The following is a 10,233-nucleotide window of genomic DNA, read 5'->3' as shown; positions in this document are numbered from 1 at the left end:
TGACCATTATTCAAGAAATAAAGTTTGCTGTTACAAGCTACAGTGCATAGTACAAATAAGTGACAATGTAAGGAGCAATGGGACTACAAGTCTACCTAGACTCATGGTCAGCAAACTGCAGCTCGCGAGCCACATGTGGCTCTTTGGCCCCTTGAGTGTGGCTCTTCCTAAGCCTTAGGAGTACCCTAATTAAGTTAATAACAATGTACCTACCTATATAGTTTACGTTTAAAAAATTTGGCTCTCAAAAGAAATTTCAATCGTTGTACTGTTGATATTTGGCTCTGTTGACTAATGAGTTTGCCGACCACTGGCCCTAGGCCATTTCCATGGTGAAGTTGATCTCAGAGTGGTTATCATGATCATAGGTAGTGTAGCTATTAAAATAGATTGTAGAGGATTTTGGAAAGGAGGCAGAGTAGGAAGCATCAGAAATCTGTCCCCTGACCCAGCCAACAATTGCACTGGCAGAATCTGTTTGATGTAACTATTTTTAACTCTGGGGTCTGCTAAAGGCCTGCAATTTCAAGAGGAAGCCTTAGATGGTAAAACACAAGTTCAGTCAATTTCAGCTCTTGGCACAGTAGCAGCTGCTTACCCCTCCCTCTCAGCCTCATGTCAGGTAGCTCTGCATATGTTCCCAGAACACCTTACACACAGCTTGCTAGAGCCAGGTGTCCTCCAAAATCAAGGATCTACACTTTGATCACTGATTGGTGCTTCTGATCCCAGTGATGTTCACAAAGGGTAAAGGACATTGTTGTTACACCACAACCCATTGTTGCAAACCCCTACCTCTAAGTGACTTAAAGAAATAGAGTCTTCCCCACCCCCTTCATTTTTCTCTTTTTTCCCCTTTTGGGAACAAGACATTGAAGATTAGAATATTCAAAGGCAACTACATATATGGAAGAAATTTAAAATCACCACACACACACACACACAGGGAAAGGTTACAAGCTTAAAAATATGTAAGGTGACCTTAAATTTATGCCTCAGGCTGATGCTCAGTACAAAGATAGCCTACAACCAAAGGGAAAACAGAAAACAAAGAACCCCAGGGAAGGAGAAAAATCTGATTTCCAGAGTAACTACATTATTAGATTGAAATATTCAGTTTTCAATAACAACAAAAGTCATAAGGCATACCAAGAAACAGAAAAGTATAGCACATTCAAATGAAGAAAAAAACAACAACAAGAAGATAAACTGTCTCTGAAGACCTGATGGTGACTCCACCACATAAAGATTTTAAATCATCTATCTCAAAAATGTTCAAAGAGCAAGAGGAATACATGGAGAAAATTAAAACAACAATAACAACAACAATGTATTCACAAAATGAAAATATCAATAAAGAAATAGAATACCACCCTGGCTGGGTGGCTCAGTTGGTTGGAGCATTGTTTCGTAGACCAAATGTGTGTGAGTTCCATTCCTGGTTGGGGCACACATTTGCGTTGCAGGTTCAATCCCTGGGTGGGATGTGTACAGGAGGCAGCAGATCCATGTTTCTCTCTGATATCTATGTTTTTCTCTCTCTAAAAATCAATAAAAATGATCCTTGGGAGAGGGTTAAAAAGAGGGAGAGAGAGAAGAAAACCCTAAAAATGAGCCAAAAAGAATTATGTAGTTAAAGAGTACAAATTAAAATGAAAAAATTCACTAGAGCAGTGGTCGGCAAACTGCGGCTCACAAGCCACATGCAGCTCTTTGGCCCCTTGAGTGTGGCTCTTCCACAAAATGCCGACTTCTGCGCATGGGCCGTGTGCATGTACAGTGCGATTGAAACTTCCTGGCCCATGCGCAGAAGTCGGTATTTTGTGGAAGAGCCACACTCAAGGGGCCAAAGAGCCGCATGTGGCTCGCGAGCCGCAGTTTGCCGACCCCTGCACTAGAGGGTGGTCAAAGGCATATTGGAGCAGCAAAAGAAAGAAATAATGAACTTGATGTGACACCACAAAGGAAATTTTTGAGTCTGAAGAAGAGAATGAAAAGATTGCAGAGGAGTGAACCTGTGGAACACCATCAAGTGGATGAAATTATGCATTATAGCAGAGATTTTCAACCTTTTTCATTTCATGGCATACACAAGCTAATTGCTAAAATTCTATAGCACCAAAATATATATTATATTTTTTGCCAATCTGACAAAAAAAATAGGTATAGTTTTGATTCACTCACACCAGACAGCTATTGTTGTGTTAGCTGTTGTCATTTTTTTTATTTGGTAACCTAAGGGAAAAGAGGTCAGTGCCCTTGACTAAGTAGTCAAGTATTGCATGTTTTAAAAATTCCTGTGGCAGTGTGCCGCAACACACCTGTTGAATATCGCTACATGATAGGAATTCCAGAGGAACAGAATGAGACAAAAGAGTATTTGAAGAAATAATGGCTAAAACATTGCCAAATTTGATTAAAGTCATGAATATAAACATCCAAGAAAACTCAATGACCTGTAAGGAAGATGAATTCAAATATACTCAAACTAAGACATATTATATCCAACTGTCCAAAAACAAAGACAGAGTTTTGAAAGTAGCCAGAGAGAAATAACACATCACATACAAGTGCTCCTCAATAAAAGTAACAGATTCTCAGCTGAAACTTTGGTGTCCAGAAGTAAGTGGGCTGATATATTCAAAGTTCTAAAAGAAAAGAACAACAACAACACACTTGTTAACCAAGAATCTTATATCTGGCAAACTGTCCTTCAAAGTGAGAGATAAAGCAAGACATTATCAAATAAACAAAAGCTCAAAAGCTGAGTTTGTTACCACTAGATTGGTCCTGCAAAAAAAAAATGCTAAAGGGATAATGCAGATTATGAAAGGACAGTAACCTGAAAACATATGAAGAAATAAAGATTTCATACAGAGCATCTTCTCCAACCACAATGGGAGAAATTCAGACATCAATAACAGAAAGGAAAAAACACCTCAAAGTTCACAAATTAGTGGAAATTAAATGAAATATTCTTTAATCCATCAATAGATCAAATAACTCAAAAGGGACATTAGAAAATACTTAGAGACCACTGAAAATAAAAATACAACATACTAAAATTTGTGGAGCATGGTAAAAGGAATGCTAAGGGGAAATTTATCACTATAGATGTTTATATTAAGAAATAAGAAAGATGTCAACTCAACAACTTAACTTTACAACTGAAGAAACTAGAAAAAGAATATGCTAAACCTTAGGCTACCATTAGGAAGGAAATAATAAAGATTAGAGCAGATATAAACAAAATGGAGAATAGAAAAATGATAAAGTCAGCAAAACCAAAAGTTGGTTCTCAGAAAAGATCAACAAAATTGACAAACCTTTAGCTATAATTCAGGAGTGGGAACCCTTTTTCTGCCAACGGCAATTTGGGTATTCATAACATCATTCGCAGGCCATACAAAATTATCAACTTAAAAATTAGCCTGCTATATTTGGCCAAACATTTAATTTACTCACCCCTAATCCCTTAGTAGGGCCATACCAAATGATTTCTTAGGCCTTATAGACCCCAGGGCCAGACATTTCCCAGCTGAGCGAGATGAACCAAGAAAAAACAGAGAAGATGCAAATTATTAAAATCAGAAATGAAAATGGGGACATTTCTGTGATGTTGTGATTTATAATAAGAAATACGTATTTGTTCTTTGTCCATATTTCTGGAACAGAGCTCATAAAACACTTAAAATTTCCTAAGTGATGAGAGCCATAATGGTGTCTTTTGTTGTTAATGAGGTGACTTTGGAAAAGGATGGGAGCTGGTTGTCAATGGAGTCTATCAAATGGTTGAGGCTTGAAACTTTCAGTGTGACTCTGCAGACAGAGAGGGACTGCAGACTGAATCAATCACCAGTGTCCAATGGTTTAATCATTCATTCCTATGTAATGAAGCCTCCGTAAAAACTCAAAAGAACAGGTTTGAGAACTTCTAGTCGGTGAATATGTAGAGAACTAAGAAAAAGAGGTACATCTAGAAAGGGCGTGCACTTCCCCCATACCTTCCCCTATGCACCTCTTCCATCTGGCTATTCTGAGTTACATACTTTTATAATAAACTGGTGATTTAGCAAGTAAAATGTTTCCCTGAGTTTTATGAATCACTCCAGCAAATTAAACCCAAGGAAAAGATCCTGACAACTTCTAAATTATAGCCAATTGGTCAAAAGTCCAGGTTGTTACCTGACCTCTGAAGTCCAAGGAGGGTGTCAGTTGACCCTCCAATCTACAGCCAGTAAGTAGGAAGCATAGGTGATTACTGTGCTTGTGACTGATCTAAAGGGGGGTGGGACCGCCTCGTGAGACTGAGGCCTCAACATGTGGAATTGGATGCTGTCTCTGGGTAGAATTCTACACAGAGTTGAATTCTTGGACACTCTGTTGGTGTTTAAGAATTGCTTGGTGTTGTGTAGGAAGCCCAACACACAAATGTTGGAATGGGTCCAAAAACCCAAAAGAATTACCAACACTTGAATTGCCCTAACTGGTTTGGCTCAGTGAATAGAGCATCGGCCTGTGGACTCAAGGGTCCCAGGTTCGATTCCGGTCAAGGGCATGTACCTTGGTTGCGGGCACATCCCCAGTAGGGAGTGTGCAGGAGGCAGCTGATTGATGTTTCTCTCTCATCGATGTTTCTAACTCTATCCTTCTCCCTTCCTCTCTGTAAAAAATCAATAAAATATATTATAAAAAATAAAAAATAAAAAGAATTATGAGTACTATGAACAATTATATAATAACAATGTATATAACCTCAAAGAAATAGACAAATTCCTAGAAATACAAAACCTATCAAGACCAAAAAATTACTAATTTTAATAACTGAATTTGGCAATGTAGCAGAATACAAAATTAACACCCAGAAATCTAAGGCATTTTTATACACCAATAATGAACTCTCAGAAAAAGAAACTAAACAAACAACTGCATTTATACTGTAATAAGAAATTTAAGATACTTAGGAATAAACTTAACTAAGGAGGTAAAAGACTTGTACTCAGATAACTATAGGTCATTGAAAAAATAGATAGAGGAAGATATAAATAAATGGAAGAATATACCATGTTCATGGATTGGTAGCATTAACATCATTAAAATGTTCATACTACCCAGAGCAATCTACAGATCCAATGCAATCCCTATTAAAATACCAATGGCATATTTCACAGATCTAGAACAAATAATCCAAAAATTTATATGGAACCATAAAAGATCCTGAATAGCCATAGCAATCTTGAGAAAGAAGAAAAAAGTTGGAGGAATAATAATACCAGATATCAAGTTACCCTACAAAGCCACAATACTCAAAACAGCCTGGTACTGGCACAAGAACAAGCAAATCGATCAACAGAACAGCACAGAGAACCCAGAAATCAATCCAAGCCATTATGCTCAATATTTTACAAAGGAGATAAGAACATACAATGGAGTCAAGACAGTCTCTTCAATAAATGGTGGTGGGAAAATTGGACAGATAGATGAAAAAAATGAAACTAGACCACCAACTTACACCATACACAAGAATAAACTCAAAATTGATAAAAAACTTAAATATAAGATGTGAAACCATAAAAATCCTAGAAGAAACCATAAGCACTAAAATCTCAGACATCTCTCATAGCAATGTTTCAGGATACATCCGCAGTTTGCCGACCACTGTCCTAGGGCAAAGGAAACAAATGAAAAAAATAAACAAATGGGACTACATCAACATAAAAGCTTCAAAGCAAAAGAAACCATCAACAAAATGAAAAGGAAGCCCACTCTATGGGAGAACATACTTAGCAATGATACATCTGATAAGGGGTTAATATCAAAAATATATAAGGAATTCATATGACATAAAAGGAAAACACATTAAACAACTATAAAACTGTGTTAATGGGTGCACAATTAATATATGTAGAGAGACAGATATGTATAGAACCAGAGTGTTTGTGTACTATTGGTATTATTAAAAACTAGAGGCCAAGTGCATGAAATTCGTGCATGGGTAGTGTCCCTAGGCCTGGCCGGCGATCAGGGCCCATCAGGTTCCCTGCCTCCCTGCCTCCTCCTTCCCTTGCTCCCTCAGTGCCCCACCACCACCCCTGGTTGCCCACCATGTTCTGCACCGCCCCCTGGTGGTCAGCATACATCATAGCAAGCGATCAAATTCCCAGTCTCCTGGTCAAACTCCCAAGGGGGCACTTTGCATATTAGCCTTTTATATATATACTAGAGGCCTGGTGCACGAAATGGCTGCAGGGAAAGCTTCATCCATTAGTAGGGTTACTGCATCAGATATCAAACCCAATATATATACTGGAGGCCCGGTGCATGAAATTTGTGCACTGGGGGTTGTCTCTCAGCCTACCCTGCACCCTCTCCAATCTGGGACCCCTTGGAGGATGTCTGACTACTGGGATCAGGCCTAAACTGGCAATTGGACATCCCTCTCACAATCTGGAACCACTGGCTCCTAACCGCTCACCTGCCTGCTTGCCTGATCGCCCCTAACTGCCTCTGCCTGCCTGCCTGATCGTCCCTAACTGCTTGCTCCCCTGCCAGCCTGATTGCCCCTAAGCCCCTCTACTTTGACCACTGCCACCATGGCTTTGTCTGGAAGGAAGTTGGACGTCCAGAAGATGTCCTGTCCACCTAGTCTCATTAGCATATTACCCTTTTATTAGTATAGATAGATACTCAAAGTCACTGCTCATCGGAGAGATACAAATTAAAATGACAATGAGGTATCACTTCATACCTATCAGAATGGCTACCATCAACAAATCAACAAATGACAAGTGTTGATAAGGATGTGGAGAAGAGGGAACACTAGTACATTGCTAGTGGGAATGCAGACTGGTGCAACCACTATGGAAAACAGACTAGAGCAGTGGTTCTCAACCTTGGCTGCACATTAGAATCACCTGGGGCCACAACATTAGTAACAAAGAAACAGAATTTCCGGAGGATGAGGCCCAGAAATCAGGATTTTAAAAAGATTCCCAGGTGATTCTAATGTGCAGCCAAGGTTGAGAACCACTGGTCTAGAGGTCAGAGTGCTTGCTTGCTGTAGCTAATCTCTGAGTTGCCTCATCACACTTTATTGGCTCTTTGCTTTTATAACACTTGTGTAATTTGTTCCCTGCATTAAAGCCCCATGGTTTCTATTTTTCTGGTTGGTCCCTGACTGATACAGTGGGGTGGGTGGGGCACAGGCCCAGAGCCATGAATCCTAATTAGGTTCAGCTGGATCAGCTTGCTACATGTTTACCTGATATAAATAACTGCAGCCAAGTGAGTGGGTGAACAATCAACGTGTCTGAGAAACTACTGACATACGGGCTCCATGGAGAACACGGGCTCTCGATCTTGGATGACCTAATTCTGCAAAGCAGCATCGTAACTGCTCTCCAGCTCCAGTTCTGTGCAGTGGACTGACGTCACTGCCTGGAGCACAGGGCTAGCGGGGACTTGCTAACAAAGGGGAAGGAAGGGAGGAAGCATTCCGTCACCAGCTCCACCGTCCCATGTATTTAAGGAAACTCAACACACTTTCATGATAAAAACACTCAACAAATTAGGACTAGAAGAAAATTACCTCAAATAATAAAACCAATTTATGAAAAATCCACAATATTATCATACATAGTGGTTAAAGACTAAAAGTTTTTCCAGTAGATTATGAACAAAGCAAGCACACCTACTTTTGCTGCTTCTATGCTACATAGTCTGAAAGTCATTGCCAGAGAATTTAAGCAAGAAAATAAAATTAAAAGCATTCATATTGAATAAGAAGTAAATTGATCTCTTTTCACATATGGTATAATCTTATATGTAGAAAACACCAAAGAATACACACACACAAAAATGCACCCACTAGAACTCATAAACAAATTCAGCATATCAACATGATATGAAGTTAACACAAAAATCAGTTTCATAACAATGAACAATCCTAAAAGGAAATAAAGAAAACAATTCCACTTACAATAGCATCAAAAGATTAAAATACAAAAAAATTAATTTAACCAAAGAGTTGAAAGATTATATAATGAAAACTACAAAACATTGCTGAAAGAAATGAAAGAGGATATTTAAGATAGAAAGACAATCCATGATGCATGCATATAAGCATAACCAATGGACACAAGACACTGGCGGGGGCAGGGGGGTGAGGGCATGTGTAAGGGTGTAGGGGAGGCTGGGGGAAGTTCAATGGGGGGGAAAAAGGAGACATATGTACTACTATCTGTAATACTTTAAACAATCAAATAAAATTTTTAAAAAAGACAAGCCATGTTCATGGATCAGAAGACTTAATACTATTAAAATGCCAATCTACCCAAAATGTCTTATAGATTTAATATAAGCCCTATCAAAATTTTAATGAGTATTTTGCAGAAACAGAAAACACACCCTAAAATTCATATGGAATTTCATAGCCAATAAAAAAACCCTGAAATAGAATAACAAAGCTAGAAGATTCACATTTTTTCTTTTCAAAATGTACTACGATGATACAGTTATCAAAACAGTGTGGTCCTGGTATAAAGACAGACATAGAGACAAATGGATCAGAATAGTGAGTCCAGAAATAAACCCTTGGATATATTTTCAAATGATCTTCAACAAAAATGCCAGAATGATTAGAGGAATGATAATATTTTCAACAAATAGTGGTGGAAAAACTGGATATCCATATGCAAAAAAAAAAAAAGAAAAAGAAGTTGAATCTGTACCTAACTTCATGTACAAAGCCTAATTCAAAATGGATCCATGGCCTAACACTTCATGACACTAGATTGGCAATTATTTGTTGGATATGACACCAAAAAAAAAAACAGGTAACAAGACGAAAAACAAATTTATGGAAAAAAAATAAATGGCATATCAAAAGACTCTATCAACAGTGTAAAAAGCAACCTAGAGAATGGTTGAAAATATTTCCAACTTATATCTGGGGGATATATCCATAGGGTATTAATTATAGATATAATTAATTAATTATAAGACCATATAGACAGCTCATGAAACTCAAAAATAAAATATAATCCAATTCAAACACAGGCATAGGACTTGAATAGCCATTTTTTAAAGAAATACAAATGACAATAAGTACATGAAAAGATACTCAATATCACTAATCATTAGGGGAATGAAAATCAAAACTACATTGTGATACCACTAAGATGGCTACTATAAAAAAAAATACAGAAAATAACAAATGTTGCCAAGGATGTTTTGAAATTGAAACCCTTGTGCACTGTTAGTGAGAATCTAAAAAGGTATGTCCACTATGGAAACAGCATGGTGGTTCCTAAAAAAATTAAAAGTAGGATTAAAATATGATCCACCAATTTCACTTCTAGATATATATCAAAATAATTCAAAGCAGGGTCTTAAAAAGATATTTGTACATATTCAAAGCACTATTCATAGCACCATCATTCACAATAGCTAAAAGTGGAAACAATTCTAAAGTATCCATAAGTTAATGAATGGGTAAGTCAATGTGGTATAAGAAAGACAGGAAGGAAATTCTGACATGCTATAATATGGATCAGTGGTCGGCAAACCGCAGCTCGCGAGCCACATGCGGCTCTTTGGCCCCTTGAGTGTGGCTCTTCCACAAAATACCACGTGCAGGTGCGCACATACAATGCGATTGAAACTTCGTGGCCCATGCTCAGAAGTCGGTTTTCAGCCTGGGCGAGTCTATTTTGAAGAAGTGGCGTCAGAAGAAGTGGGGGGTGTCAGTCGGTGGGGCCAGGGGAACTTTGCTAAAAACGTCCTCAATCTGATTGAGGTACGTTCGCTGAGGTTGACCCCTTCCAACTCTCCCATCCACACTCGTCTTGTATACTTGTTTCAGATAGACGAGTGTGGATGGGAGAGTTGGAAGGGGTCGACCTCAGCGAACGTACCTCAATCAGATTGAGGACGTTTTTAGCAAAGGCCAGCTTAGGAGTACCCTAATTAAGTTAATAACAATGTACCTACCTATATAGTTTAAGTTTAAAAAATTTGGCTCTCAAAAGAAATTTCAATCGTTGTACTGTTGATATTTGGCTCTGTTGATTAATGAGGAGCCAGCCTGAGGAGCCACCTGCCTGAGGAACCTGCCTGAGAAGACATCTGAGTGCTGAGAACCCACATGTGCAGACTGGAAGCGGTGGGGAGAGGCACTCCCAGGGCAAAGCGCAAGATAAGTGCAGACACCACCTCCTGCCCCTGCTCCTTCCC

The sequence above is a fragment of the Myotis brandtii genome, unplaced genomic scaffold (genome assembly GCF_000412655.1).
Source record: "Myotis brandtii unplaced genomic scaffold, ASM41265v1 scaffold521, whole genome shotgun sequence".
NCBI lineage: Eukaryota > Metazoa > Chordata > Mammalia > Chiroptera > Vespertilionidae > Myotis > Myotis brandtii.
The sequence above is the reverse complement of the archived record's forward strand: the minus strand, read 5'-3'. Positions refer to the sequence as shown.